This window comes from Eretmochelys imbricata, chromosome 14 (genome assembly GCF_965152235.1).
Source record: "Eretmochelys imbricata isolate rEreImb1 chromosome 14, rEreImb1.hap1, whole genome shotgun sequence".
Taxonomy (NCBI): domain Eukaryota; kingdom Metazoa; phylum Chordata; order Testudines; family Cheloniidae; genus Eretmochelys; species Eretmochelys imbricata.
This window is the reverse complement of record NC_135585.1, coordinates 44,935,685-44,963,591: the sequence shown is the minus strand read 5'-3', so window position 1 is coordinate 44,963,591 and position 27,907 is coordinate 44,935,685. Positions and strand designations below refer to the sequence as shown.

The window sequence follows — 27,907 nt, the reverse complement described above, 5'->3', positions numbered from 1 at the left end:
AAACCCAGGCTTCCAATGCAGCGTGGACACTCAAGCACGGGCTTGGAAACACCGAGTCCACAAGCCTGGGTTTACAATGCAGCGTAGACACCCCACCGCAGACTGATCTGCTCCCCAGAAGTTCCACGCCCTCATGGGGGTTCGCACACATTGGGTCAAGCTGGCTTTTCCAGAAACGAGGAAACAAAGAAAGGACTTTTGCTCTGAAAGGATGAGCTTGAACTGACTCGGACCCATCGACGGACAGGACCTTCTGGGCTGGCGGAAGCGTTGGAAAGACTCTGACCTGCTGGGGCCCCATAAGACTGACGGGTGACTCCTGCTATGCTCAGCGTGTTTACATCGGTTTCTCTGTGATGCTTTTACCACAGTAGAAGCCAGAAGTCCTGAGTCCCAGTCCCCACTACTCAACCCACCAGGCCACATTTGCCTCCAGGAACCAAAACAGAACCCGGGAACGCCATGGGCCAGTCCCCTGCTCTAGTCGCTAGCATGCCAAGCCCAGCCAGAGCCAAGGAGAGGACCTAGGAGCTAGGACCAGACGGGAACGGATGGGGCATTACAGGCTGGAGGGTTCATACATTAATGGGTGTGCTACAGTACGTGAGGCTGTTTATGGTCACATACGTGTGAGTACAGATGGTTATATGATTTTATTTTGTTATTGTGTGTGTGGATTTTCTATCTATCTATCTATCGGCTCAGAAATACAGACTGGGATTGCTTCAAAGTCCACTGGAGTCAGCTGGAAGCTGGGATATCCAAAGGCGCCGAAGGGAGCTAGGTAATCAGCTTCTACCAACGGAGTTTATCTAAAGACCACTGGAAAGACTCACTCTGGCTGGAGTTTTCAATGGGAGCTGGTTCCCCAGCTCTCTCTGAAAGAGCCTTTCCTCTGACTTCAGTGGGTTTGGAACAGGATAGTAGGTTGGGATTTTCAATTTGCAAAAGCCTCGTAATATGGGCTGAAATACTGTGCCCGTTGAAGTCAAAGACAAAACTGCCTTTGATTTCAATGGACCAGGGTGTCACTGCTGGTATTGAAGTTCCACTATTCATAGCGGGAAGTGAGAATTAAGATCTCTGAATTCCGTCTGGCCTTTGGGGAAATCTCCGTCCCAGGGCAGCATTCCTTCAGGCCTTAAGGCGATTAATCCATTTCCTGGTATCTTAATCCTTCCCTGGAGTCGCTGCGCAATGTGGCTGTAAATTGAATTTGCTGAGTTGCCTTCTCAGACACGGAAAGGCTGAAATAAGGACACCACCCAGCACAGAGTCATATGCTGAAAGCTGTTCAAAGGAGGTCAGTGCTGGCTAACATGAAGTGGGAAAACTGTTTGCTTCTTCTGTATGTTCCTGCAGTTTCTTGATAAAAATAGCACTTTCTTTCCAGGGAATTAACCAGCTGAGGTCTTTCATTGTTTGCTTGAGTCCCAGGATGTCCTGAGAAGGGCCCGGTGCTGCCCAGGATGGACACAGCGCGAGCATTAACCATCAAGATGGACGGTCAGGTTTTGAAGCATTTCTTCCTGTGGTAGAGAATTCAGCAGCTGGTGAATGGGGAGGGATTCACAACACGCAGCACGGGGCAAGCTTCCTCCATCTGCTGCCTGATTCCACCTTTCAGCCTTCACCACAGAATTGCACTTGCCAACACAGCACTGTTCAGCTGGAAAATGACTGACCAGCTCTAGTCTGGACCTAGACAGAGAGGAAATGAAGAATTAAGCCAATCACTGTGCTCATGTTTGCGTTCAGGATTGTCCAGCGAAGAGAAAACTGCCATTACGACAAAGTGAGGTTGTGTTTGGACAAGGAAAGATCCTGTTGGTCTGGCTGGCTGTCCAGTAGCTGAACTCCGTGCAGATGGGACTAGGTTGACATTGGATGGCTCATGCAGGGCGAGGTCAGTGCAGCCACCTCTGGGGTGGGGGCCGGGGGCTGTTTATAGAGGGACCCCTCAATCATTTGTAAAAAGTGAAGAGATGTGCGACATTGATGCAGGCGATCCCGAGGACTCCCCCACAATGCAGAGAGGAGACGGCGGCTGTGAGCAGCGTGGGGGTTACTCAAGAGTGGGTCAGAGTGGGGTGGAGCTGCGGGGCAGCCATCGCTCCTCTTCAGCCAGTGGGAGGCAGATGCATCCGAACTGGTGGCAGAGATGGGATCCCAGCTGGGGGTTTGCTCCGGGCTGGGCACAGGCCGCCCAGGTGGGTCTGCACCCAGTGTCCCCTGCTGGCCCTCGGGCTCCCAGTTGGACGCCCAGGGTAGATTGGGGAGTGGGTGCGGGGATCCTGGAGGGGGCTCAGAGCCCGAAGATGGCAGGGCCAACGCTGCAGCCCAGCAGGGCGTTGGCGGCTTCCAGGCACTCGCTCAGCCAGGCCCCTGAAATGAGAGGGGAGCACTGGAGAGACACCAGCCCGGGGAACGAGGGGAGGGCCTGGGGGCAAAAGGAACAGAGCTCACAGCACGTGGGGGACTGGTGTGGGGGTTGGGAAGCTGGGAAGTAAAGGTGCTGGGGGGCAGGGCATGGAAACCCCGGAAGGGTGCTGGGATTGGGATGGGGAGAGGCTGGGGATGGGGGGTCTCGAGGGCTGGGCTGTGGGGCCCTGGGGGGCAGGAATCTCAGGAATGGGGACCCATGGGGCATAGGCTCTCAGGGCCCTGAAGGGGGCTGGGCTATAGGACATGGGGGGAAGGCTCATGGCTCTGGGCCGTGAGGATGGAGGTTCCTGGGGCCCAGGCTCAGGGGCCCCATGGGGCAGGGACTCTCAGGGTCGAGACCTTGGACACTGTCCCTGCCCCCCACCCACCAGGCCCCCTCTCACCTGCTCAGTCCTGCACCCAGACCACAGCCTTGGCCTCCAGCAGCTCGACTCGTCACGCTACCCCACGGCCCAGTCGTGCAGCCAGACCATGGCCAGCACCGTGGCCCAGATGCTGGGGGTCACGTCCTGTGGGGGGCAGGATAGAGACAGCCTGAGTCAGCACCCAGCCTGGCCCCCTCCCCTGACCTCCATCCCTCACCCAGCCCTCCCCCTTCTCTAGGGACCCCCTACTCCATCCCCCCACCCCGACTCGGAGGGTTCCTATAGCCCCCGCTCCAGCACCATGGACCCTCTACCCAGATGCCCAGTGCCATGTCCAGGGAGTAGAGAGATGGCCTGAGACAGGGCCCAACTTGGGCGTCTCCATCTGGCCCTGGGCCCCCTCGATCCAATGCTCCGACCCCATTAGGGGGTTCCCAGCCCCCCGATCTGGGCCCGTCTCGCCCACTGTGCTCCAGGTTCAGGGGTCCTTTAATCCAATCACCCTCAGACCCCCGCCCCGAATGGGTCGCCCCCAATCTCATCTGGGAGCAGAGAACAGGCCCAATCAATGGCACCTGCCCCAGATCTCTCCCCTCTCCTCTGCACCCCCGTTCACCTCACTGGGTATCCTCCCCCTGGCGTCGGTCTCACTCACCCCCAGCACAGCAGCCAGCCAGGGGTCCAGGTTCCACAAGACGTTGGTATTTTGCAGAGACACCAGCCTCAGCAAGGGAGACTCCTCCGGTGCCCGCTCTGGGGAGAGACACAGGGAGATGGGGCTGGCACAGGGTTGTGGGTACAGAACAGCGACATGGCCTGTCCAGGCTGGGGGACAGCCAACAGCCTTAACGGTCACCCTCTGTGTGGCCTTAACTCTGTCCCTCTATGGGTGTCCTTAACCTGCTCTTCTGCACCCTTAACCCCACCACAGTCATCCTTAACTCCGCCCCTTCTTGCACCCATGGGATGACAATTAACTTTCAATCCGAGATGGGCACCCAACTCCCTGTGACTGTTCCTGCCCAGGCATTAATTCCACAACCCCACGGTGTTTCTCAAACACAGTCTGTCCCCGGGACTATCCCCCACTACAACCTGCGATACAGACCTATGGCCGGAGAGAGACACAAGAGTCTAAAGGGGTAGCGGGGGATGGGATGTTACAGAGTTTATATGATATTATAGCCATGCATGGGCCAGGGTTACGGGGCAGAGTTAAAGTTATCTGGGCTACAGTCACTTTGTATTTCCAGACTCTCCAAATGCAGGTTTTAAGGCAACTTTAAAATTTCTGCCTTTCGTGGTTTCTTCGTTTATAAACCAGAAGGTGCCAATAAAGACTTTTGCCCTGAACTCGCCTGTACAAACCTCCAAGCTCAGACCCAGCTTCACAAGGTTTTTTTGCCTGGGAATTTCCCTCTGCCTTTATTTCAGAGAAAACTGCTCAGAGACATTCCTGTTACGAAAAACTATTGATCCCTGCCCCACACACACACCCTTAGCTCACTGACACAAACTCACACCCCAAATTCCACCTTCACAGAGTTTTTTGCCTGTGGGTTTCCTTATTTTTTTAGTCATTTTCTTTCGAGATAATTTGCTTCACAACACTAAAAAAAACAGCCAAGAATTCCCCCTCCCTCAGCGACACAAAGGTTTTTCACCCAGGAATTTCCTTCGTTTTCTATGTCGTTTTTAAAGACTTGCACAGCTCCGTGACCTTCAGGGCACATGGGTCTCTAACCTGATGAAGCGTCACCCTGGCGTTGGCCCACCCCCGGAGTCCTGACTCCCAGCCCCCTTCACCGTTCTGGGGTGCCGTCTCCGGTGGGGCCCCCTGATTGCAGGACTGTCTGCCCTTGTGTTGGGCCCCCCCGGGCTGAGCTTTGGGAGGCCACGGAGCCAGGACAGGCGCTTGCGAGGGAGGAGATGGCCGGCGCTGGACTTTGGGAGCTGCAGGCATGCGGGGCAGAGGTACTCACGTGCCGCAGCCAAGTCACGGGACTAGCGCCCGAAGACGCTGCGCTGGTTCGGTTCGTCCAGGCGCACTCCGCTCGCCGGCCGCTCGCAGATGGGGTCTATGAGACCCAGTCTATCACCTCCATATAGTCCATGATGAAATCGAAATTTAGCGAGTAGATGGACAGACACAGAGACAGACGGACACGAAAACAGACCCAGAGAAGCAAAGGGAGGGAAGAGAATTCCGTCCCCCCCCAGGCACTTAGAGCCAACGCACCGCTGGGACCCCTCCTCCATACCCCCCAGCCCCTTTCCCCGAGCTGGGACCCCCCCACACCCAGCCCCATCCTCCTCTCCCCGCAGCTCCATCACAGCCAGGATCTCCCAGCTCTTGCCCCTTCCCCCCTGGCTGTGACCCCCAGATCCAGTCCCCACAGCCCCATTCTTCTCCCCCCAGCCAGGACCCCTCCTCCAGCCCCAGGGGATGCAGGGGTGGGTGCTGCACTCCATGGATGAGGGCAGGATGCTGGGGGGCAAGAGGCCCCTACTAGCCAGGTCTGCTCATGACAGCAATGCGCCCGCCCCTCCTGTCCCTGCATCTGCCCGGGTCGGTCTGTCTGTCTGAGTCTGTTTCTCTCTCTGCGTCTCTCCGTCCTGTCCCCGTCTGGGTCTGTCGGCTGATTCTCGGTCTCTGTCCCTGTCTGACTCTGGGTCTCCGCATGCCTGTCTACTTCTGTCCGTCTGTCTGGCACAGACCCCTCTCTTCCGGCTGGGGGGGGGGGGGGGCGGTGCTACTCCCCGTCTCACGATGCTAGTGCCCCTGCTCTCCCCATGCCCCGGAGGTATGGGGATTGGGGTCGCCGTCACCCTGGAGCAGGGAGGGGGCAGCACAGCCCCCGGGAGTCAGGGGGGCAGGGAGAGGGGCAAAGGGACATTACCCCATAAACATGATGCCCTCCTGCATGCCCCTTCTGGGTCCCCCCCTCTTACACTGGGATCCCCCTGTGCTGGGATCCCTCCCTGGCGCCAGGTTCCCCCCACCTCTCCGTACCACCCCCAATGCCAGGTTCCCCCTCCCACCCGAGTTCCCCCCACATGCTGAGTCCCCCCCTGGTGCCAGGAGCCCCAGCCGCTTTGGGGGTTACCTGCCAGCGGGACATCCCACCTCACCAGCTGCCCCCGCTCCACGTCCACCCCCACGTAGGCCGTGAGGGAGCAGACGACCCCGAGCTCAAGCTAGCCTCCAGTGCCCGGCGCCCGTCCCCCTCCGACCCCGCGCCCACGGCCCCCTCCAGCTCCAGCAGCAGTGACTTGGCGGCCAGCCGGTGAACGGGCAGCCTGTGCCAGGGAGAGAGATTCACGGGGTCAGCCCTGGACGCCTGGGTTCCAGCCGCTACGGAGAGGGGAGCAGGGTCTAGCTGGATGGGGGTGGGTGGGTGCCAGGACTCCTGGGTTCTATCCTGGCCCCGGGAAGGGAGTGGGGTCTAGTGGTCACAGAAGGGGGGCTGGTCCCATCCTGTCTCTGTTCTGCTGGGGTGAGGACGTTGGGGAAGGGAGGCAGGACCCAGCTGCCTGGGGTGGGGGATGGGAGCCAGGGGGGCATTGCTGTCACCTGTCTCCATCCTGTGGCTGCAGGGAGAACTGCAGCGTCTCCTTGTAGGTCTGGTCCTGGATGTGATACTGCAGGGTGATGCCCCCCATGGGAATGTCTGGGGGCTGTGGGGAAAGAAAGGTGGTCAGAGGTAGAATGCAAGGGGGGAGAAGATGCCCTGGGACCCCTCAGATCCAGCTAACAGAACAAAGGGGGCAAATACACCCAATGAACACAGTTGGGAGGCTGGCTTAGTAAGCCCAATGGCCGTCATTAGGGTCCAGAGATAACAATCCCCACTGAGCTCAATGGGGCTGGGGCAGCTCAGAGACTTCCAGCCCAGTGGCTATCATTAGAGATCAGAGTTATCGATCCCCACTGAGGTCTCGTCTACACTACATACCTTGGTAGAACTACATCGCTCAGGGGCATGAAAAATCCACACCCATGAGTGGCGTAGTTACACGGACCTTAGCCCCCCGTGCAGACGGTGCTACGTGGGCAAGAAAGCTTCTCCCGTCGGCTTAGAGCGTCTTCACCAGACGTGCTACAGCGGTGCAGCTGCACCGATGAAAACTTATAGTGTAGACCTGCCCTGAGATCAATGCAGCCAGGCTGGTACAGAGACCTGCCGCCCAATGGCCATCATTAGGGGTCAGATTTATCAATTCCAACACAGATCAATGGGGCTGGGGTAACACAGAGATCCCTGGCCCAATGGCCATCATTAGGGGTCAGAGTTAACAATCCCAACTGAAATCAATGAGGCTAGGGTAGCACAGAGACCTGCAGCCCAATGGCCATCATTAGGGGTCGGAGTGAACTCTCCCCATTCAGAACAATGGGGCTGGGGTAGCACAGGGACCTCCAGCCAATGGCTATCGTTAGGGGCCAGAGTTATCGCCCAGGAGGGGACTGTGGGGCTCCTGCCTCAGTCACTGACCCCGAGCCCTGGGGGCACCCCAGTTCGGGGGACCTCGCTCTCCCACCTGGGGCTGCCCGCGGAGCTGGGCATAGACAAGGCACCGCTGCCCAGCAAAGATCACCTCGGGGTCCCAGTGCAGCAGCTCCGCCTGGATCCCAGGGGGCAGATCCCAGCTCAGTGAGATCCCGGTCACCGACAGCTGCAGGGCCCTCTTCAGAGACTGCGGCACCTGGCAGGGGACCGGCACACACATGGTGGGCCAGGACTCCTGGGTCCTGTCACCAGCTCTGGAAGGGAGTGGGGTCTAGTAGGCTAGAGTGGGGGAGCTGGGAGCCAGGATTGCTGGGTTCTCACCTTGGGCTGCACACGGTCCTAGCCGGTGATGAACTCGGCGCTGCCCCCCACTGCCCGGGCAAAGCCTTTGATCAGAGCCGTGGAGGCCCCGTCCACAATGCCGAAGGAGAAGCACCTGTGGCGGGGGGGTGGAAGAAACCGGAGGGGGAGGGGCAGAGCTGGTGGGGCCCATCTAGTGCTGGGTGGGGGCAGGGCAGTTGGAGAGGGGCCAGTAGGGCTGGCTGGACTTGGGGGGCTCCCCATGCTGGCGGGGCTGGGAGGCAGGGTGAGGCAAAGGGTTGGGCAGATGTTGGGCACTATGGTGGTGGGGGTCCACATGATGGCAATGCTAATGGGGGCAGAGCTGGGGGGGGGGTTAGGCACCCCCAGTTACCTGTGGGTCCTCTGCGATTATGTCCTGGGTGTTCTCTACCTCCCCGTCCGTAAACACGAACAGCTGAGGGGGGGAGAGACGCTGTCAGAGCCAGGGACCCCATCCCCCTTGGAGACACCCCCTCCCTGTTGGGAACGGGAGCAGCCCCCTGGAGAGTCTGCCCCACTGACCTTCCCAGAGACCCCCAGCCCCATCCCTCCCCTCCCAGAGATCTCCCCTGAGGGGCTGACAGACGGGGACTGCTGACCTCCCCCATCTCTGTGACCCCCAACCCCGAGGCATGACCCCAAACCATCACCTGTTCACCGGCCCCTGGAGACAAGAACCCACCGACTGCTGTGGGCACTTTTCCAGGAGCTCCCTCCTGACCCCCCACCAGTGACCTCCCTGCCCCTCCCGGCTGCAGGGCACCCCCCAGAGCTGGGCACAGCACAAAGCGCTGCCCCTCCCAGCTCTATACAGAGGTACCTCCCCCCCCGGGTTGCTACGTGCCACGCCCTGCTCACACTCCCAGGGGCAGTGGCCCCCATCTGGCCCAGAGCCCCAGGCCCACTCCGAGCAACCCCTTGGCCCCGCACGGCTGCCCCCCAGGGCCCCCAGCCCCTCTCCAATCCCCTCTCCCAGGATCTCCCCCTTGAACAGCCTCTGAGGGGAGTGTTGCGGGGGGGGGGAAGCTGGGCAAAGAGGGGTCTGTAATGGCGTATGGCCCACAGCGACAGCTGGGAGCAAACACCCCATGGGCGGCAGCGGGGCACTGGGAGTGGGGGGGGGGGCACTCAGAGTTATTGCAGAGAATCCTTCCCAGGGGGCTGGCAGGGGGGGGTCTTGCACCCATCCTCCAGGCAAGCTGACCCCCACGTTTGGGGTGGGGAAGGGTTTTCCCCTGGCTCAGACTGGCAGAGACCCGAGGGGGTTGGTCTCCCTCAGCAGCCTGGGGCACTCAGGAGCAACTGGGGGGAGTCGCTGTGATCTGACGCCTGTAACTCAGGGTTTGGGGGTGCCGGTGACTCAGCCTCAGGGGTGGGGCTGTCCCCGGGGGGAGCGAGGAGCTGGGGCCTGATGAGATGATCAGGACGGTCCCTTCTGTCCTGAAAGTCTGTGAGTCTGTCCCCGCAGGCCCGCATCCCTCTCTGAGACCCCCCACATCACCCCTCGGCCCCACAATCACTCTCCAGGCCCGCCCCAGGATGCCCCTCCGGCTGGCCCCACGGCTCCGGCACCTGGCGTGGGTGCCCGTCCCGGCAGGGGCTGCGGTAAACGGCTCGTAGCGGCTCCAAGATCTCGGTGCCCCCCAGGTTAGCCTGGAGCAGCTGGAGGCGCTGCAGGGACTCGGCCTTGGTCTGCTGGGTATTCTCCACGCTCTGCCTGCGGGGGGCGCCGACAGGTCTGGGGCTGGGACAGCCGGAGCCAGGGACACCCTGCCCCCAGCCAGCCCTGCCCCCTCACCTACCGACACCCCTGTCCCCTAACCAGCCCTGCCCCCTCACCCACCGACACCCCTGTCCCCCAACCAGCCCTGCCCCCAACCCACCGACACCCCTGTCCCCCAACCAGCCCTGCCCCCAACCCACCGACACCCCTGTCCCCCAACCAGCCCTGCCCCCTCACCCACCGACACCCCTGTCCCCTAACCAGCCCTGCCCCCTCACCCACCGACACCCCTGTCCCCCAACCAGCCCTGCCCCCAACAGACATGCCCTGACCCGCAACCCACTGACACCCCCTAACCAGCCCTGCCCCAAGCCCCAGACACCCCCTGCCCCCTAACCAGCCCTTCCCCCAACAGACAGACATGCCCTGCCCCCTAACCAGCCCTGTCCCCAACAGACATGCCCTGACCCCCAACCCACTGACACCCCCTAACCAGCCCTGCCCCAAGCCCCAGACACCCCCTGCCCCCTAACCAGCCCTTCCCCCAACAAACAGACATGTCCTGCCCCCTAACCAGCCCTGTCCCCAACCCACCGACACCCCCTGCCCCCAACAAACAGACATGCCCTGACCCCAACCTACAGACACACCCTGACCCCTGACCAAGAGACACCCTCTGTCAGCTAACCAGCCTTGCCCCCTAACCCAGACAGCCCCCTCCCTGCTCTTCGGACTCACGGGTAGAAGGACTCGAATTCAGACCCAAAGCCATAGATGTTGAAATAACAGCCCAGGGGCAAACTCTTCAACAGGAGGACCAGGGTCTCCTGGGGACAGACAGACGGATGGAGAGTCAGCCCCACGGGCCCAGCCAGCCTGGGCTGCTCCCCCGGCACGGCCCCATCTAGCGCAGCCTCCCGCCTGGCCGTCCCTTGGTGCTGCTGATGCCCTGGCGGGACAGGTCTCTGCGTCCATGGGGCAGGCCGTGCTGCCGGAGCGGCCCAGCAGGAGGACAAACTCCCCGGCTGGCTCTGGGCCGGCACCACCTCGGGCACTCTGGGCAGCAGGGTCATCATCACGGCCAGGTCGCCCATCAGGGAGCCTGCGGGGAGATGGGGGCCAGCCCCCTAATAGGGTGGGCATAGGGTCGAGCCCATGAGCCACCCCCTCAGAGCCCCATGACTGTCCCCAGAGACCCACCCCCACTGCTCTGTCCCTCCCCCACCCCCTCTCCCCTTAAATCCCCCCCACCCCCGTACCCAGCCCCCCAGTGCCTGCTCTCCCATCCCCAGTTCTCCCCCATGCCTCCCAAACCTGCAGTGCTCCCCAGTGCCCGCCTGCTCCCAGACACCTCGCCCTGCCAACACCAGCTCTGCCAAGACCCCCTGTTCCTGTCCCCCCACCCTCGCCTGCCTCCCGATTCCCCCAGCACCCACCCACAGCAGCCCTAGGACTCCCCATTCCCCCATCATCCCCCTCATTGCACCATGCCCCCCCCGATCCTATGTCACCGCTCAGCACCTACCTCACCCTCCCCAGATTCCCACCCTATGGATCCCCCTCTGCGCCCCTGCCCAGGGGTAGTAGGGTTCAGGATCCCCTCCCGCACCTGGCTCGGCTCCGGGCAGCTCGGCCTCCAGCACCGCGCCGGGTTTGGGTGGCTCCGTGTAATACACCAGCAGCTCCAACTCCCTGTCCCACGGGGGGGCCTGGGCCAGTGACACCTGGGGGGCGACAGACACACAGTCACCTCCACACGATTCCGGGGGGGGGGGGGCAGGGTCCCGCTGGATCTCGCGCCCGGCTCGGCACCCCCCAATGGAGACGGGGTGAGGGGCAGACCCTGGGAACGCTGGCTGGGCCCCCCGGGTTAGGTGGAGGGGAAATTTCTGGGAAATTCCCCAGATCCGTTGCTGTCACTCGATCCCCCACCCCCTCAATCACCCAAAGAGTCTGGCCCATGCTCCCCCTTTCGGGACCCACCCCGCGCCCTACACCACATCTCTCACCCCCGGGACCTTCCCCCCACCCACAGCCCCGTTCCCTGGAACCCACCCCTCAGCCCAGAACCCTACCCCACCCCCAGCACCCTCCTCCCAGCAGGGATGGCTGGGACCCAGGTGTCCAGGTGAGCCCTTACCTGGGCAGTGGTTAGGTTCCCGGCTGTATAGCTCAGGGGGGTGAGGGGGCAGTTGGAGAGCACGTGGTCGATGCCGTGGGGCGACTGCAGCATGGCGCTTCGGCTCAGGGTGTAGGGCAGCTCCCCCTGGAGGACCCGTGGGACCTCCTGGGTGATGTTCTCCCCATCCCACCCTGCAGAGAGAGACACAGGGGTGAGGGCCAGGGGGCTGGGAGAGTGGGGGGAAGATGGGGGGTTTGAGTTATTGGGGGGGTATTGGGCTTGGATATCAGGGGATTTCGAGATGGCTAGGGTGGGTCATATACCCTGGGACGGGGACTGCAGACCCTGGGGGGGTGGGGCACACTTACCTCAGGGAAGACAGTAGTGGCCTATGGGGCATTATGGGGGCTATATGGGTCTTTCACTGTGGGGTATGTAGAAGGGGCTATGGAGGTTTCAGGGGGTACAGGCTGCGGGGTCACTCACAGTGGGGTGTGTAGCTGGGGTTCTGGGGGCTATGTGGTACAGGGAGCTATGCGGGATCTAGGGCACCTAAAGGTCTGGTCTCAACATGGGGCATGTAAAAGGGGTGCAGCATGGCTGGAAGCACACAGCTGGGGTACAGGGGAGTATGGGGGGATCTGTGGGTCTCACCATGGGGCATGTGCGGGGGGGGGTGGGGGTCTGTTGGTGTCACTGTGATGGGGGTAGGGGATCTGTGGGTCTCACCGGAGGGCGCGGAGTGGGGACAGGGGGATATGTGGGTCTCACAGTGGGGCATGTAGCAGAGGCGCAGGGGGATCTGTGGGTCTCACTGTGGGGCATGTAGCGAGGGTGTAGCATGGTCGGCAGCACGTAGCGGGTGGCTCCGTCCCCGTACAGCTCCTGTGCCTGCCGGGAGAGACAGGGTCACCCTGAGATCCCTGTCCCCCAAGATCCCCTGCCCCCCCTGACCAGCACATCCCTGTACAGCTCATGCACCTGCTGGGAGAGATGGGGTTACCCCGAGATCCCCCCAGCCCGGTCCCCTCCTCTCTCTCCCCCAGGACCCCCGCCCCCAGCACCTGTCTCTTCTCCTGGAGCTGGGCCTAGATCCAGGCCCCCTGCAGCCGGGCCTAGAAGGCATCGACAGCCGCCTCGGCGTCCACGGGGAATTTGAACACAGACTCCACGGGCCCCGACTCCTCGTTCCTGCAGAGCAACTGGCAGCCCATGTCCGCCACAAAGCCTCGGATCAACACCGACACTGAGCTGTGGTGTAGGGGCACTGGGGGGAGGGGGACATCAGCCACAGGCCCCCCACGGGCACCGGGGGGAGGAGCCACGTCAGCCATGGGGCAACCCTCCCCCTCACGGCACCGTCCCCCGCAGCCCTGACTCACCCGGCTCCTTGGAGCTGGTCAGGAGGCTGCAACTCATCATCTCGGCTCCGGGGTCGGGGATCTGTGTGAGGGGAAGGGCGGGGGGTGAGATACGGGGTTCCCATGGAAACTGATGAGCACAGGGTGCCTTGACACTCCCCCCCACACACACACACTCGGCGATGGCTCTGAGACCCCAGCCCCACCCCTCTGCTCAGCCAGGTCCTGTGGCAGGGAGTCCCACAGGCCCAAGCTCCTGAGATCAGAGTCACGGCTCTGCCCCAACTGCGCCAGCCCCCCGCAGGAAGGGGCAGGCAGGGACTGGGGTACAGCTGGCAGTTGGGGGATGGAGAGAGAAACATAGGGGGGTGTATGGGGATGGATGGACAGATGGAAGGAAGGAGAGGTGCAGGGGTCAGACGGACAGACGGAATGAAGGGGGATGGGGGACTCGTGCGTTAGAATGAGGGAGCTGGGAGCCAGGACTGCTGGGTTTTATCCCCAGCCCCTGGGGGGGCCCCTGGAACAGCGACAGGGGTTGCAGGGGACTCGGCTCGGTCACTGGGGGGTTGTTAACCCGGCTAGGCCCTTCTCCCCACTGTCGCCCTGCAGAGAAGCAGAGGTTTGTGGAGCAGGCTCCAGCTCCTGGCCATTCTTGGCAGGGACACGGCCCTGCTATTTACTCAGCTTTCACCCCAGGCTGGAGCAGTTGCCATAGACCCTCCGCCCCAACGGGGGTGAAATCCAGCCCTTGGCCGTGCCCAGGGGCTCCCGGCGTTCTTGCTCCACGCCCCGGAGCCGTTCGGCCTGGGCCTTGGATTTGCTGCCTTTCGACGGGGTAAAAGGGCGGCAGCCGGTTGATTTCTCCCGCAGCAGAAATCTGGCTCTGAGTTGAGCAGGGAGTCTCTGCGGAGGAGCGGGAGCTGAGGGTGGGATGGGGGCTAGGAACGCCAGAGCTGCCGTGAGCGAGAGGGGCTCCCAACCCCACTCTCCGAGCCTCGTTTCTGCTCGCCACCACTCCAGCCCCCTGGAGAATTCCCAGCTGGAAGGTGGGACGGGGAGACTGGGATCACCTGGGGGGTCGGGGGGGGGGGGGAAGTAGGCAGATTTCTAGACAAACCTCCCGCCCGGCTTCACACATGGCCCAGGATGGAGAATCCACCCAAGCCCCCAGGGGGTTGGGCCAGCAGCTAATTCCCCCCCCTCCCCGCCAGACAGGTGAGCCTCCCTCCTCGCCTGAATTCATCTGCCTGCAACTCCCAGCCACAGGACAGGCCACGTTCCCCCCGCAGGTATTTACCGCCTCTCTGGGCTGCGCTCCCTAGGCTGGGAAAGGGCTGAGGCCAGGGCAGGGCTCCAGCGGGGCGCGGGGGCGGGTCGGTTGGTCCCGGCACTGAACTCTGATGCCTAATTCCCCGCCCGGAGGAAGGGAGTCGGCGTGAAACTTCGGCCGATTCACAGGCGGCGGCTCCTGCTGCAGCAGCTGCTTCTTGGGGTGCGGCGGAGCCGCAGGGCGGGGTGGGCGGGGGTGGGGAGCTCCGACCCCTCATGGGACCCAGCGGACCCCAGGAGCCTGTGGGGAGCAGGTCAGGGCCGGTGCCCCCCGGTGCAAAAGGGGAGGGCTGAGATTTGTGTCGTCACACCGGCCGGGCGCCACGGGGATGGCCCCTGGGAAACCCACGCAGGGAGAAGCGCGGAAAGGGAGGGTGGATGGGGGGGGGGGCGGAGCAGAAACGTTTCGGGGTCACCTCCCTCCAAACACCCCCAAACCCGCCCCGGCACGCAGGGCCCTACACCCCGGGCGGGGAGACTCTGCAGGGGCGAAGCCCTGAGTCGGGGGATGGGCCCAGACCAGGAGGTGGGGGGCCCTGGACACGGAGGGGAAGGGGGGGCTGGGGCCAGGCCCCCCAGGGGAGGGGGCTCGACTGGAGCCCGATCTGCACCCCCAGTACCTTCTCGCTCGGTCCATGAGCAGCGAGGCCCTGAGCCAGGCTGGGAGGGAGAGTGTCCCCGCGAGCCCCGCCCCCCGCCAGGGAGCGTCTGCAAACACCTCACCCCCCACCCAACCCAGCCAGGGAGCGTCTGCAAACGCCTCACCCCCCCACCCAACCCAGCCAGGGAGCGTCTGCAAACGCCTCACCCCCCCACCCAACCCAGCCAGGGAGCGTCTGCCAGCTCCCCGTCCCCAGCTTCTAGAACCCAGGGACCGTCTGCACAGTTCAACGCCCCCCCAGCCGGGAGCCAGGGACTGTCTGCAAACTCTTCGCTCCACACATCCTGCTATGTCCCCGCATTGAACTGGGGCTGGGGAGAGGGGGTCTCCAAACTGCCCCTTGCTCCTTCCTGCCTCTTTATGGTGCAAAAAGCGGGGAGGATTGTGGATGCAAATGTTTCAACTCCAAGATACCCCTTTCCCATCAGGGTATTCACCCCACACTCTCCATCCAGGGGGCAGTGGTGGAAACGGGGGAGAACCCATCAGTCGACCCTCACACCGGTCTCTCAGTAGTGAGAAGGCATCCAAGAGCATGAGGAAGCTCTGCGGCATGTGGGGAAGGGAGTGGGGAGTTTTTCCACCCACTGCGTTTCCTCTGGGGTCTCTGCAGAGCCTTCTTTTAATGTCCCGCTGGATGGTGCTGGATCTGCGCCCCCAGCCCTGAGTCCTCTGTGGGTGGGAGCCCAGAGCTGGGGCAGAGAGAGCCCCCCCCTCCACACACAGCCCCATACCCATGGGTCTCTGGCCTGGGGGGACTCATTGTAATGGGGAGGTAGGAGGTCAGTCTCCATGGCCCCTCCAGACCTCGCTCTCTCTGCTGAGGCTGCCAATGAGGTAGTGCCCAGGGGGATGGGGGCATCTTCTCCCCTACGGCCTGAGCTGGGACCCACCAAATGGACCCCACAAGCAGGCATCAGCTGGGGTCGCTCTTTCACCCCCACGGAAGTGGCTCTGGACCGTAGCTGCTTCTGGGGTAGGTTCATAGGAGGCACCTGTGAACGGGGCAGCCTGACCCACCCAGGGGATGACACAGGGGGCACCCAGGGATCCCCCCTTCCTTGCAGTTCCAAACATCACAGTGTGAGAGGAGGGGGATCCCCACCCCCCACTCCCTGATACCCCCTCACCCTCGCTGCGAGTCTCTCAGCAAGGAGAGAAGAGGTTGTTACCTGCGGGGGACTCCGGCCTGGGGAGAATCTGGAGAGAGAAGGGAAGAGAAGAGAAGGGGTGAGAGCTCCAGGGAGGGGATGGGGGTGCAGAGGGATGGAGGGATGCTGGACGGGGGGATCTCCAGACAGACAGACAGAGGGATGCGGGCCGAGGGAGGTCACTTACCCAGCACAAGCAGAAGGAGAGTTCGTGCCATCCTGAGCTGGTTGCTCTGGGGTGGGAGCTGGGTTCTCAGCTCAGCCACCGCCCCGTCTGGATGCAGGGAGGGGGACGGGCCCTTCCCCTCTGATGGAGGCAGAGGAAGTCACAGCCTTAGGCGCAGTCACCGCTCAGCTCAGAGGGCCATTGCACTGTAACTGCAGTCCTCTTACTTTAAAGTGTAATGTGTATCCCTCTTTTGTATTTACATAGGGCTCATGTTGAAGGAGATTTTTGTCCACCACTCTGTTCCTGTGAGACACTAGGGCAAATTCTCCAAAGTCAAGTGAGTTACACCAGATGTGAATTTGGTCCAATGTCCCTTTGTAACATCAGTACCCAAGCTTGTATCCCAACTTGATAATAACTCCATAGGAAGGATAAATAAGTCTTTAATTTAAATACTCAGATCCTCAAACCATGAGCCTGGGATTTATACTGCATATTAGACAAAAAGCTCACAATAAAAATCATATCGTATGAGGTGATCAGGTCCCTCATTCACATTAATTGCTGTGTTTCTGTGTCTTGCTATCACTGTACACTGAGTTGAGTATGTTGTGAAATCAGTAACTTGAATTATTCTTTTATCCTTGTGAACCATCAAAGGATATTTCCTGAATTGTTTCAGGTGCTCCGATGGTCCAGTGAAGCACAATCTAGAAATTCCATTTGAAACATCCATGTTTGCCAAGAGAAACCAAAGCTACCAGTAAAATTCTATTCAAGTATCAGGGGAAATGAAGGTGTATTAACTGTATGGAGATCACAGTTAACAAAAAATATCTCTCTCTGTGTCCCCAGACACATCTATCTATCTAATCTAATTTATCGTACTACCTAGGTATTCCAACAATAAATATATTCAGACTAATCAAGTGCATAGTGTCTCACAAAAGTAGAATTCACAGAATAAACTAAATTGGTTGAGAATGATTTGGGGACATAATCTTCCTTGTACATATCACTTTCATAACCTTTAACATTTTGAAACAGCCTCCACCAGGCCCAAAGTGATAGCTATCCACAAAAGCACCACATTTCGGTGGCATTTCATGATTCTAACACCTGTGAGTGCATGGAAACGTTAGAATTTACACTCATGAAACTCAATGGGCTCAAGATTCAATGGAAACATGGACACTGCTTATGTGAATCAGTGAGTGACCACTTACAATGATCTTTATGTGAATATTAGGTAAATCAGATGGCACAAAATCTTAACCAGTTCCATGTTATTTTATGAAGCGATATTAATTGTACATAACAGATCCTTATGTTTTAAGTACATTTGGTAGACTGGATGCTAATCTACTGTAAATTGGCAGTTGAAGGTCTGGCCAAGACAGCAGGCAAGCCTCAAAGGGTTTGAATGTTGGGTTAAGATAAAATTCTGGACAATGTAAGGTGAAATCCTGGCCCCACTGAAATTAAGTTCTGTCGTTGACGTCAGTGTGGCTAGGATCTTCTTATGATTTTTAATGTCTGTCTCACAATATTTGTTGTTTTTCTTCAAATCTCAACTGCTTGAATCAACAGATCAGCTTTCATATTTTCTTTTACATAATCATTATCCCTCTCTCTTCGGTAGTTCTTTTCACCCATAGATCACAAAGCACTATGTAAAGGAGGTGAGAATCATTATCCCCATTTTACAGATGTGGAAACTGAGGCACAGAGAGAAGCCATTTGTTAGGGGGCTTATTCCTTCACCCACTTACTTCCCTGGTCCTTCTCACATGAACAGAGAGCAACAATACCCGAAGTCCAAAGGTGCAAACAATTCGATGTTTATTGGGGTGAAGTTCCAGCAAGCATGATTCCAGTTTCCTTCCTTAGTGTCCCTCTTCCCAGCTCTGATACCAAAGAGCCTTAGACCTGTCTCCCTCTTCCATTCCTGCCGTTAGCCAAACATGATTCCAATTTCCCCATCCACAGTTCCCATTTCCCCCTGCCCACACACCCACCCACCCATTCACTTCCTGATTGACTGCAGACTATACAGCCCCCTAACACCATTACTTGTCCAAAGTCATCCACCAAGCCAATGGCAGAGCCAGGAATAGAACTAAGAAAAGGAGGACTTGTGGCACCTTAGAGACTAACCAATTTATTTGAGCATAAGCTTTCGTGAGCTACAGCTCACTTCATTCTCCTAGTCGCAGTCCAGTCCTCTTGCCACCAGGGCACACTCATGGTTACAGAGAAAAGCATAAAAACATGAAGTGCACCCTACAGACTCAAAAACCAGACAGCAAATCAAAAGAACCCAACATTTATTATTTAAAGCCAATCTCATGATTTCTAATGACGTCTCCTCTCCTTGCTGAGATGCTCGCAGCGAGGGTGAGGGGGTATCAGGGAGTGGGGGGTGGGGATCCCCCTCCACTCACACTGTGATTTTAAAGGTGAATCAGGACTAAGATTCTGGATTCAGTTTTGACATCATCAAAATTTTGTAAGCTATTCTCACATATTTTCAGTCCAAACCAGCAGAATCCGTGCGAAATCAATCTTTCCAAAATTTTGGAATGCTCGTGTACTAAAAACAAAGAAAAAAAGAAGCCTACAAAAATACCCATCTGGGTTTTTACCCAGTCTGGAACTGGAACCGGAACTTTATTCTGAATCCCCTTCAAAATCCACTGGGGTCTTGATTTGAGGTTCCTGTGGGTTTATCTTACCTTGGTTTGGAAGGATTAAATTTTTATCAGTAAATGTCGGGAAATAGGAGGTAGGTAGGAGGAAGGGCAGTGTAGATACAAGTCTAATAGGTTATACTGGTAGTAAAATAACCGTGCCTAATAGGGTACAGAATGTGAGTGAGGCTAAACAGCAAAAATTAAGATGTTTGTACACTAATGCAAGGAGCCTAGGTAACAAAATGGAGGAACTAGAGTTACTGGTGCAGGAAGTGAAACCAGATATTATAGGTATAACAGAGACCTGGTGGAATAGTAGTCATGACTGGGCTACAGGTATTGAAGGGTATGTGCTGTTTAGGAAAGACCGAAATAAAGGTAAAGGTGGTGGAGTAGCACTGTATATCAATGATGAGATAGAATGTAAAGAAATAAGAAGCGATGAAATGGATATGACTGAGTCTGTCTGGGCAAAAATTAAATTGGGGAAGAAAACTAATAGAGCCTCCCCTGGGATAGTGCTTGGGGTGTGCTATAGACCGCCGGGATCTAATTTGGATATGGATAGAGCCCTTTTTAATGTTTTTAATAAAGTAAATACTAATGGAAACTGTGTGATCATGGGAGACTTTAACTTCCCAGATATAGACTGGAGGACGAGTGCTAGTAATAATAATAGGGCTCAGATTTTCCTAGATGCGATAGCTGATGGATTCCTTCAGCAAGTAGTTGCCGAACCGACTAGAGGGGATGCTATTTTAGATTTGGTCTTGGTGAGTAATGAGGACCTCATAGAGGAAATGGTTGTAGGGGATAATCTTGGCTCAAGTGATCATGAGCTAATTCAGTTCAAACTGAATGGAAGGATTAACAAAAATAAATCTGCAACTAAGGTTTTTGATTTCAAAAGGGCTGACTTTCAAAAATTAAGGAAATTAGTTAGGGAAGTGGATTGGACTGAAGAATTTATGGGTTTAAAGGTAGAGGAGGCCTGGGATTATTTTAAATTAAAGCTGCAGAAGCTATCGGAAGCCTGCATCCCAAGAAAGGGGAAAAAATTCATAGGCAGGAGTTGTAGACCAAGCTGGATGAGCAAGCATCTTAGAGTGGTAATTAAGAAAAAGCAGAAAGCATATAGGGAGTGGAAGAAGGGAGGGATCAGTAAGGCAAGCTACCTTATTGAGGTCAGAATATGTAGGGATAAAGTGAGACAGGCTAAAAGTCAAGTAGAGTTGGACCTTGCAAAGGGAATTAAAACCAATAGTAAAAGGTTCTATAGTCATATAAATAGGAAGAAAACAAAGAAAGAAGAAGTGGGACCGCTAAAAACTGAGGATGGAGTGGAGGTCAAGGATAATCTAGGCATGGCCCAATATCTAAACAAATACTTTGCCTCAGTCTTTAATAAGACTAAAGAGGATCTTAGGGATAATGGTAGCATGATAAATGGGAATGAGGATATGGAGGTAGACATCACCATATCTGAGGTAGAAGCGAAACTCAAACAGCTTAATGGGACTAAATCGGGGGGCCCAGATAATCTTCATCCAAGAATATTAAAAGAATTGGCACAAGAAATTGCAAGCCCATTAGCAAGAATTTTTAATGAATCTGTAAACTCAGGGGTTGTACCGTATGATTGGAGGATTGCTAACATAGTTCCTATTTTTAAGAAAGGGAAAAAAAGTGATCCAAGTAATTATAGGCCTGTTAGTTTGACATCTGTAGTATGCAAGGTCTTGGAAAAAATTTTGAAGGAGAAGGTAGTTAAGGACATTGAAGTCAATGGTAAATGGGACAAAATACAACATGGTTTTACAAAAGGTAGATCGTGCCAAACCAACCTGATCTCCTTCTTTGAGAAAGTAACAGATTTTTTAGATAAAGGAAACGCAGTGGATCTAATTTACTTAGATTTTAGTAAGGCGTTTGATACGGTGCCACATGGGGAATTATTAGTTAAATTGGATAAGATGGGCATCAATAGGAATATTGAAAGGTGGATAGGGAATTGGTTAAAGGGGAGACTACAACGGGTCCTACTGAAAGGTGAACTGTCAAGTTGGAGGGAGGTTACCAGTGGAGTTCCTCAGGGATCGGTTTTGGGACCAATCTTATTTAATCTTTTTATTACTGACCTGGGCACAAAAAGTGGGAGTGTGCTACTAAAGTTTGCAGATGATACAAAGCTGGGAGGTATTGCTAATTTAGAGAAGGACAGGGATACCCTACAGGAGGATCTGGATGACCTTGTAAACTGGAGTAATAGGAATAGGATGAAATTTAATAGTGAGAAGTGTAAGGTCATGCATTTAGGGATTAATAACAAGAATTTTAGTTATAAGCTAGGGACGCATCAACTAGAAGTAACAGAGGAGGAAAAGGACCTTGGAGTATTGGTTGATCATAGGATGACTATGAGCTGCCAATGTGATATGGCTGTGAAAAAAGCTAATGTCGTCTTGGGATGCATCAGGAGAGGTATTTCCAGTAGGGATAAGGAGGTTTTAGTACCGTTATATAAGGCACTGGTGAGACCTCACCTGGAGTACTGTGTGCAGTTCTGGTCTCCCATGTTTAAGAAGGATGAATTCAAACTGGAACAGGTACAGAGAAGGGCTACTAGGATGATCCGAGGAATGGAAAACTTGTCTTATGAAAGGAGACTCAGGGAGCTTGGCTTGTTTAGCCTAACTAAAAGAAGGCTGAGGGGAGATATGATTGCTCTCTATAAATATATCAGAGGGATAAATACCAGAGAGGGAGAGGAATTATTTAAACTCAGTACCAATGTGGACACAAGAACAAATGGATATAAACTGGCCACTAGGAAATTTAGATTAGAAATTAGACGAAGGTTTCTAACCATCAGAGGAGTGAAGTTTTGGAATAGCCTTCCGAGGGAAGTAGTGGGGGCAAAAGATCTATCTTGCTTTAAGATTAAACTCGATAAGTTTATGGAGGAGATGGTATGATGGGATAACATGGTTTTGGTAATTAAATATTCACGGTAAATAGGCCCAATGGCCTGTGATGGGTTTTAGATGGGGTAAGATCCAAGTTACCTGGGAAAGAATTTTCTGGGAAAGAATTTTCTGTAGTATCTGGCTGATGAATCTTGCCCATATGCTCAGGGTTTAGCTGATCGCCATATTTGGGGTCGGGAAGGAATTTTCCTCCAGGGCAGATTGGAAGAGGCCCTGGAGGTTTTTCGCCTTCCTCTGTAGCATGGGGCACGGGTCACTTGCTGGAGGATTCTCTGCTCCTTGAGGTCTTTAAACTACAATTTGAGGACTTCAATAGCACAGATATAGGTGTGAGGTTTTTTTTGTAGGAGTGGTGGGTGAAATTCTGTGGCCTGCGTTGTGCAGGAGGTCAGACTAGATGATCATAATGGTCCCTTCTGACCTAAATATCTATGAAAAATGCCAGTTTCGCCACGCAGAACGTCAACCGCCCAAAAAAAAAAAAGGTCCAAAAAACCAGTTGTCGTTAAATAATTATTCTTTGACCCACCTTGTTGTCTGACATGCCACAGTAATTTCCCACAAGTGTGAAAATACAAATAGACAATATTTTTTTAAAAAATGCTCACAAATAAACCTTGATATTCTCTGTCAAAATTATAAAAATTAAAAATTGAATTCTGCCAAGCCTGTCGATATCTCTATCCTCTCCACAGGCCAGGCTTTAATAGAAATAAATAATTGGCACATGTGCAATTTGTTTCATTTTAAATTAAATACAAAGTAAGAGGATAACAATGCATAAGGGCTGGATTTTGAAAGGTATTTAGGTGCTTAATGGGGTTTTAAAAAGTATCTAGGCCCTTAAAACTCATAGAAAATCCCATTAGGCACCTAAATACATTTAACAATCTGGCTGTAAATGTTCAAGGATGTGAGACACTAAGGACCAGATTGTTAAAGGTATTTAGTCACCTAACTCACACTGATTTCCATTGGAGTTGGGCAGCTAATTATCTTTAGACTTCTGGCCCTCAGGGATTGTTGTTGTTTTTTCAATACCCTATCAACTTTGGTATATCTTTCATGTGCAGACTCATTTTTCTTTCACCACATTTTCTGTGACAGCCAATGACCTCCAGCACATTTTGAAAAACATCGCTTCCCTGAATACATGTTTCAGGGCTTCTTTTACCTCTGGGTTCCTCAGTGTGTAGATGAAAGGGTTCAACAGGGCTGTGACAATAGTATTCAAGACGGTGACTATTTTGGTCAATTCCAATGAGTTCTGCATGGAAGGGTTGACATGTAGGAAAATGGTCGAACCGTACCAGATAATCACAACTGTGAGATGGGAAAAGCAAGTTAAAAAGGCCCTTCTCCATTCCTTATCTGATGGGATTGTCAGTACAGTGGAGATGATGTAAAGGTAGGAGAGCAGGGTTATGACACAGGAGCCCAGGATGACGATGAAGGAGATGATAAAGGCCACCAGATCAATAAGGTAGGTATCTGTGCAGGAAAGAACTATCCACGGTGCTAGGTCCCCAGAAAAGTGATGGATGACACTAGGGCACAGAAGGACAACCTGGTGATCAGAAATGCTGGGACAGAAATAGCCAGGAAACCACACAACCAAGAGCCCAACAGCCAGCTGAGCAGTCAAGGTGCTGTTCAGGATGGAGCTGTAGAGCAAAGGATAGCATATAGCCAAATAGCAATCGTAGGCCATGACAGCCAAGAGAAAATCTCTGTGCATCCTAGGGAGAAAACAAAATACATCCGTAGGACACAGCTGACGAAGAAGATGGATTTGCTTTGGGACACAAGGTTGGCAAGCGTCTTTGGGATACAAGCTGTGGTCTGCCATACCTGCGGGAAGGAGAAATTGCAGAGAAGGAAGTACATTGGGGTGCGAAGAGGACGGCTGGTTGCCACTAGGACTATGATCGCCACATTTCCTGTGACAAGGAAGAGCACAAAGAGCGAGATCTGCAAATATTGGGTCCCAGGGAATCCCAGGAGAATAAATTCCTTCACACTGGTGTGATAGCCCTTTTCCAGTGCGGTCAGCTTTACCTGCCAAAACAAATGAAGACATGAAATTAAACTGATTAAACACAACCGTGGCTTTGTGGGTTACAGATGATTTTGATGCACAGAAAGAGCAGATAATTAAAAGAGGCAGGAAATAATGGTTTAAGGCTGAAAATATCCTATTGCTATTACATTTCTGGAGCCTTCCTGCTCACAGGGTGAATTTAAGCTTGTCCTAAATTTTCCTGTGGAAACTTTTTTTCCAGTGGAAAGTGGCTTTTGGACCAAAAAGAAACTTTCCGGATAGAAATTCCATTTTCAGGTGTTCCTTGAAAAAGACAATTTTTAGTTTTTGTCAATGAAACATGTTTTTTCCACGGTCAGCATCCAAAGCCCAAGATTGATTTTATTTTAATTGATATTTTTGTTGTTTTAAATTGAAAATGTTCAAATAAAAAGTTGTTTTCTGGATGTGTGTGTGTGGGGGGGCGGGAATGGGAGTTGTCCTTTTGACAAAACTCTGAAAAATGTCAACAGAAGAAACAACATTTTTCCTGTAAATTCTTCAGGATTCAGGAGCCAAATCATTTTCAAATGAGACCTATGGGTGTTAGGCATTCAGCACAATCTGAGATTCCTTTAGAAGTGAACAAAACCCCATCGTCTCTTTTGAAAATCCCTGCTAAATAGGGTGAGCTTTTCAAAAGTTCTCAGTATAGGCCTATTTCTGCTCCTGAGGAAGGAAGTCAATAGGATTATTGTCATTGAGTCAGTGGGAGCAGACTTAGGTCAATACTGAACACATGAGATTTGTACCTGTCAATTTCCTTCCTACAATGCAAGAGGACATTTAATTCTTTTTGTGCAGAAAGTCTCAGGTTCTAAGCCTGCTGAAGTCCCAAGTTGGAGTGGGGATGTTATACAAAGTTGCAGTTAAGAGGACAGCTACTCAATTTTGGAGCATAAATAACCATTTACATATATAAACCTGCATTCATTTTGGGTGGTTGAAAATGAGTCAGTTGCAACCTCCTTTGACCAATTGAGACTGAGGTGTGCAAGGCCATGCAATGCGCCAATTACAGCAAAGCTCAGGGCCAGAGAGGACCAAAGAACAAAGGAAGCAATTTTCCTAAACAAAATCACAAAAAATGCATCCCTTTTTTATCAGAATTTTAAATTCTGATGAAGAATTTCCTCAAAACTGTGAATTTCAAACATTTTTGACCAGCTGTGCCAGGAGTCTGCAATTCTTCTCTCCGTTTAGTCAGTGGAACATACTTCTCAACCAGAACCGTTAATAGAACCCAGGAGCCCTGATTCTCAGCCCCCGCTCTGCTCCAACCACGATCCTAACTCCCCTCAAAGAATGGGAATAGAACCCAAGTGTACTGATTCCTGGTCCTTTGATACAACAGCTATTCTACACATCCCTAAAAGAGCTCGGCACAGAATCCAGGTACCCTCACTCCTAGACACCTGTGCTAAGCAACAGACAGCAAGCCCCACAAATACAGCAAAACTGTAATATGCCGAGTTTCTAAAACACCTTCAGAAAAAAATACCAGGTTCCTAGTGCTGGCCAAAATATGTGGACAAATTGGAGAAAGTCCAGAGAAGAACAACAAAAATGATTAAAGGTCTAGAAAACATGAGCTATGAGGGAAGATTGGGGCGGGGGGGGAGGAGGGAAAGGGCTTGTTTAGTCTGGAGACGAGAAGACTGAGAGGGGACATGATAACAGTTTTCAAGTACATGAAAGGTTGTTACAAGGAGGAGGGAGGTAAATTGTTCTCATTAACCTGTGAAGTAGAACAACAAGTAACGGGCTTAAATTGCAACAAGGGCAGTTTAGGTTGGACATTAGGAAAAACTTCTAAATTGTCAGCGTAGTTAAGCACTAGAATAAATTGTCTAGGGAAGTTATGGAATCCCTATCTTTGGAGATTTTTAAGAGCAGGTTAGACAAACACTGTCAGGTGCCACAAGTACTCCTTTTCTTTTTGTGAATACAGACTAACACGGCTGTTACTCTGAAAACTGTCAGGGATGGTCTAGATAATACCCTTTTAACAAAGTTAAAATAATTTTCTAACCTCAGATCAAGTTTGGTGGTTGCTTCAGATATTGATGGAAAATACAAGGTCTTTGGGAGAGGAAGAGTTATTTTGTATGTTTGCAAACTCCCTTATGATTAGTTCTCCACAGAATGTTTACATCCTTTCTGAGGTCTTATGAAAAAGTCACACATGAGGTACTTTCTGAGGAACAGTTTATGATCCCGTGGGTGGCTGAAATTTCTGTTCAGCTCGCAGTTGCTATCATGCATTACATTTGTTCTTGTTCACTTTTGCTTGTACTAACAGAAGAAACTTCCAGTATGGGCAGGCTGTTCCCATAACTGCTTCTGCATGTGGCCTCTTACAGCTCTTTCTGAAGTATGAGAATTTGGTGAGGATTACCATACACTCGAGACTGAGACAGTCAGGTTTATTCATTCAAACCTTTCTTTGAACCAAAAGCAAGGCCCTGCACGTTACAATTACCATAAAAGCAATAAGAAAAGGAGTACTTGTGGCACCTTAGAGACTAACCAATTTATTTGAGCATGAGCTTTCGTGAGCTACAGCTCACTTCATCAGATGCATACCGTGGAAACTGCAGCAGACTTTATATATACACAGAGAATATGAAACAATACCTCCTCCCACCCCACTGTCCTGCTGGTAATAGCTTATCTAAAGTAATCTTCAGGTTAGGCCATTTCCAGCACAAATCCAGGTTTTCTCACCCTCCACCCCCCCACACAAATTCACTCTCCTGCTGGTGATAGCCCATCCAAAGTGACAACTCTTTACACAATGTGCATGATAATGAAGTTAGGCCATTTCCTGCACAAATCCAGGTTCTCTCACTCCCTCACCCCCCTCCAAAAACCCACCCCCATACACACACAAACTCACTCTCCTGCTGGTAATGCATGGTAAAGCAATGAATGACAGATATACAGAAAAAGATATTGCCCAATTACCTTCTCTTGGGGGCGTAGTCACTGTCGATTTTTCCTATGAGGGTCTGACTATTCCCTTACACTCTAGCATATTTATACCTTTACACGTTATCTGACCATCCAATCAACATTAAGCATTGTGTCTTACTTAACCCATAGTATATACATGTGCAGGCTTCAGTTTACAAAACTTTTTCTGTCCAGGCTACTTTTATGTCATCGTGTCCCTTTTCCAATTGGTTTATTTACTTGGATCGTATCACTCAAATATAGGGACTTTTCTGTTTTTCACAATACAGGGACGTTTTGGCAATACCTTTTATGTATTGTACTGATTAAATTCCTTTTATCTATGTCCTTCAACACAGTACAAAACACCTTTGTCTTACCCAGCCGCTGTAAGCATTCTTTAAAGAAGTCTCTCCACTCGGACGAATTTCGCAAGCAACACTCATGTCGAGCAAAAACTTGGCTGAAGCCAGTGAGCTTAGCATAAGTATTACCTTGGCCTGTCCACATTTCTTCACCAGACTAGACCCATGTGTAGGACTCTTCCAACACCAGGCACTGGTCACTGTTACAGATGCTTTCCTTAGACTCCAACAACAGGGTGCAAACTGGTGACAAATGCAATGTTGATATTTCTCCACCACAATGTGAGCAAAGACTTACTAATTCATATCATACAGGTCATCAACTCACTATATCAGCTGTAGATTTCTGTCAACCTATGTCTTTGGTCCTGTGTCCCATGCTGAGATGAGGAATCGAATTCAGCCGCTGCACTACTGAAGACCTCCTTAAGTGATTCTGTGAGGGTTAGGTGTAAGGTAAGTACTTCTCTGCAAAGGACGATTTTCACCCTAAGGCGTACAGAATCTGCCCACTGGCTCTGAACTGCAATAAGTCACAATTTCTGTATTCTAGCCACAAACACACATGCTCTCATCCTTGCAGCTCATTTACATTAGGAGCTCTGACCTATCACTTAGAATGGGGTGTCCATGTTGCCAAGCCTA

General features: G+C 53.4%; 1 pseudogene; it reads right to left on the bottom strand.

The window, feature by feature from the left end:
- Positions 1–2,305: 2,305 nt before the first annotated feature.
- On the bottom strand, positions 2,306–27,343 carry LOC144274122 (von Willebrand factor A domain-containing protein 5A-like; annotated as a pseudogene).
- Positions 27,344–27,907: the final 564 nt, after the last annotated feature.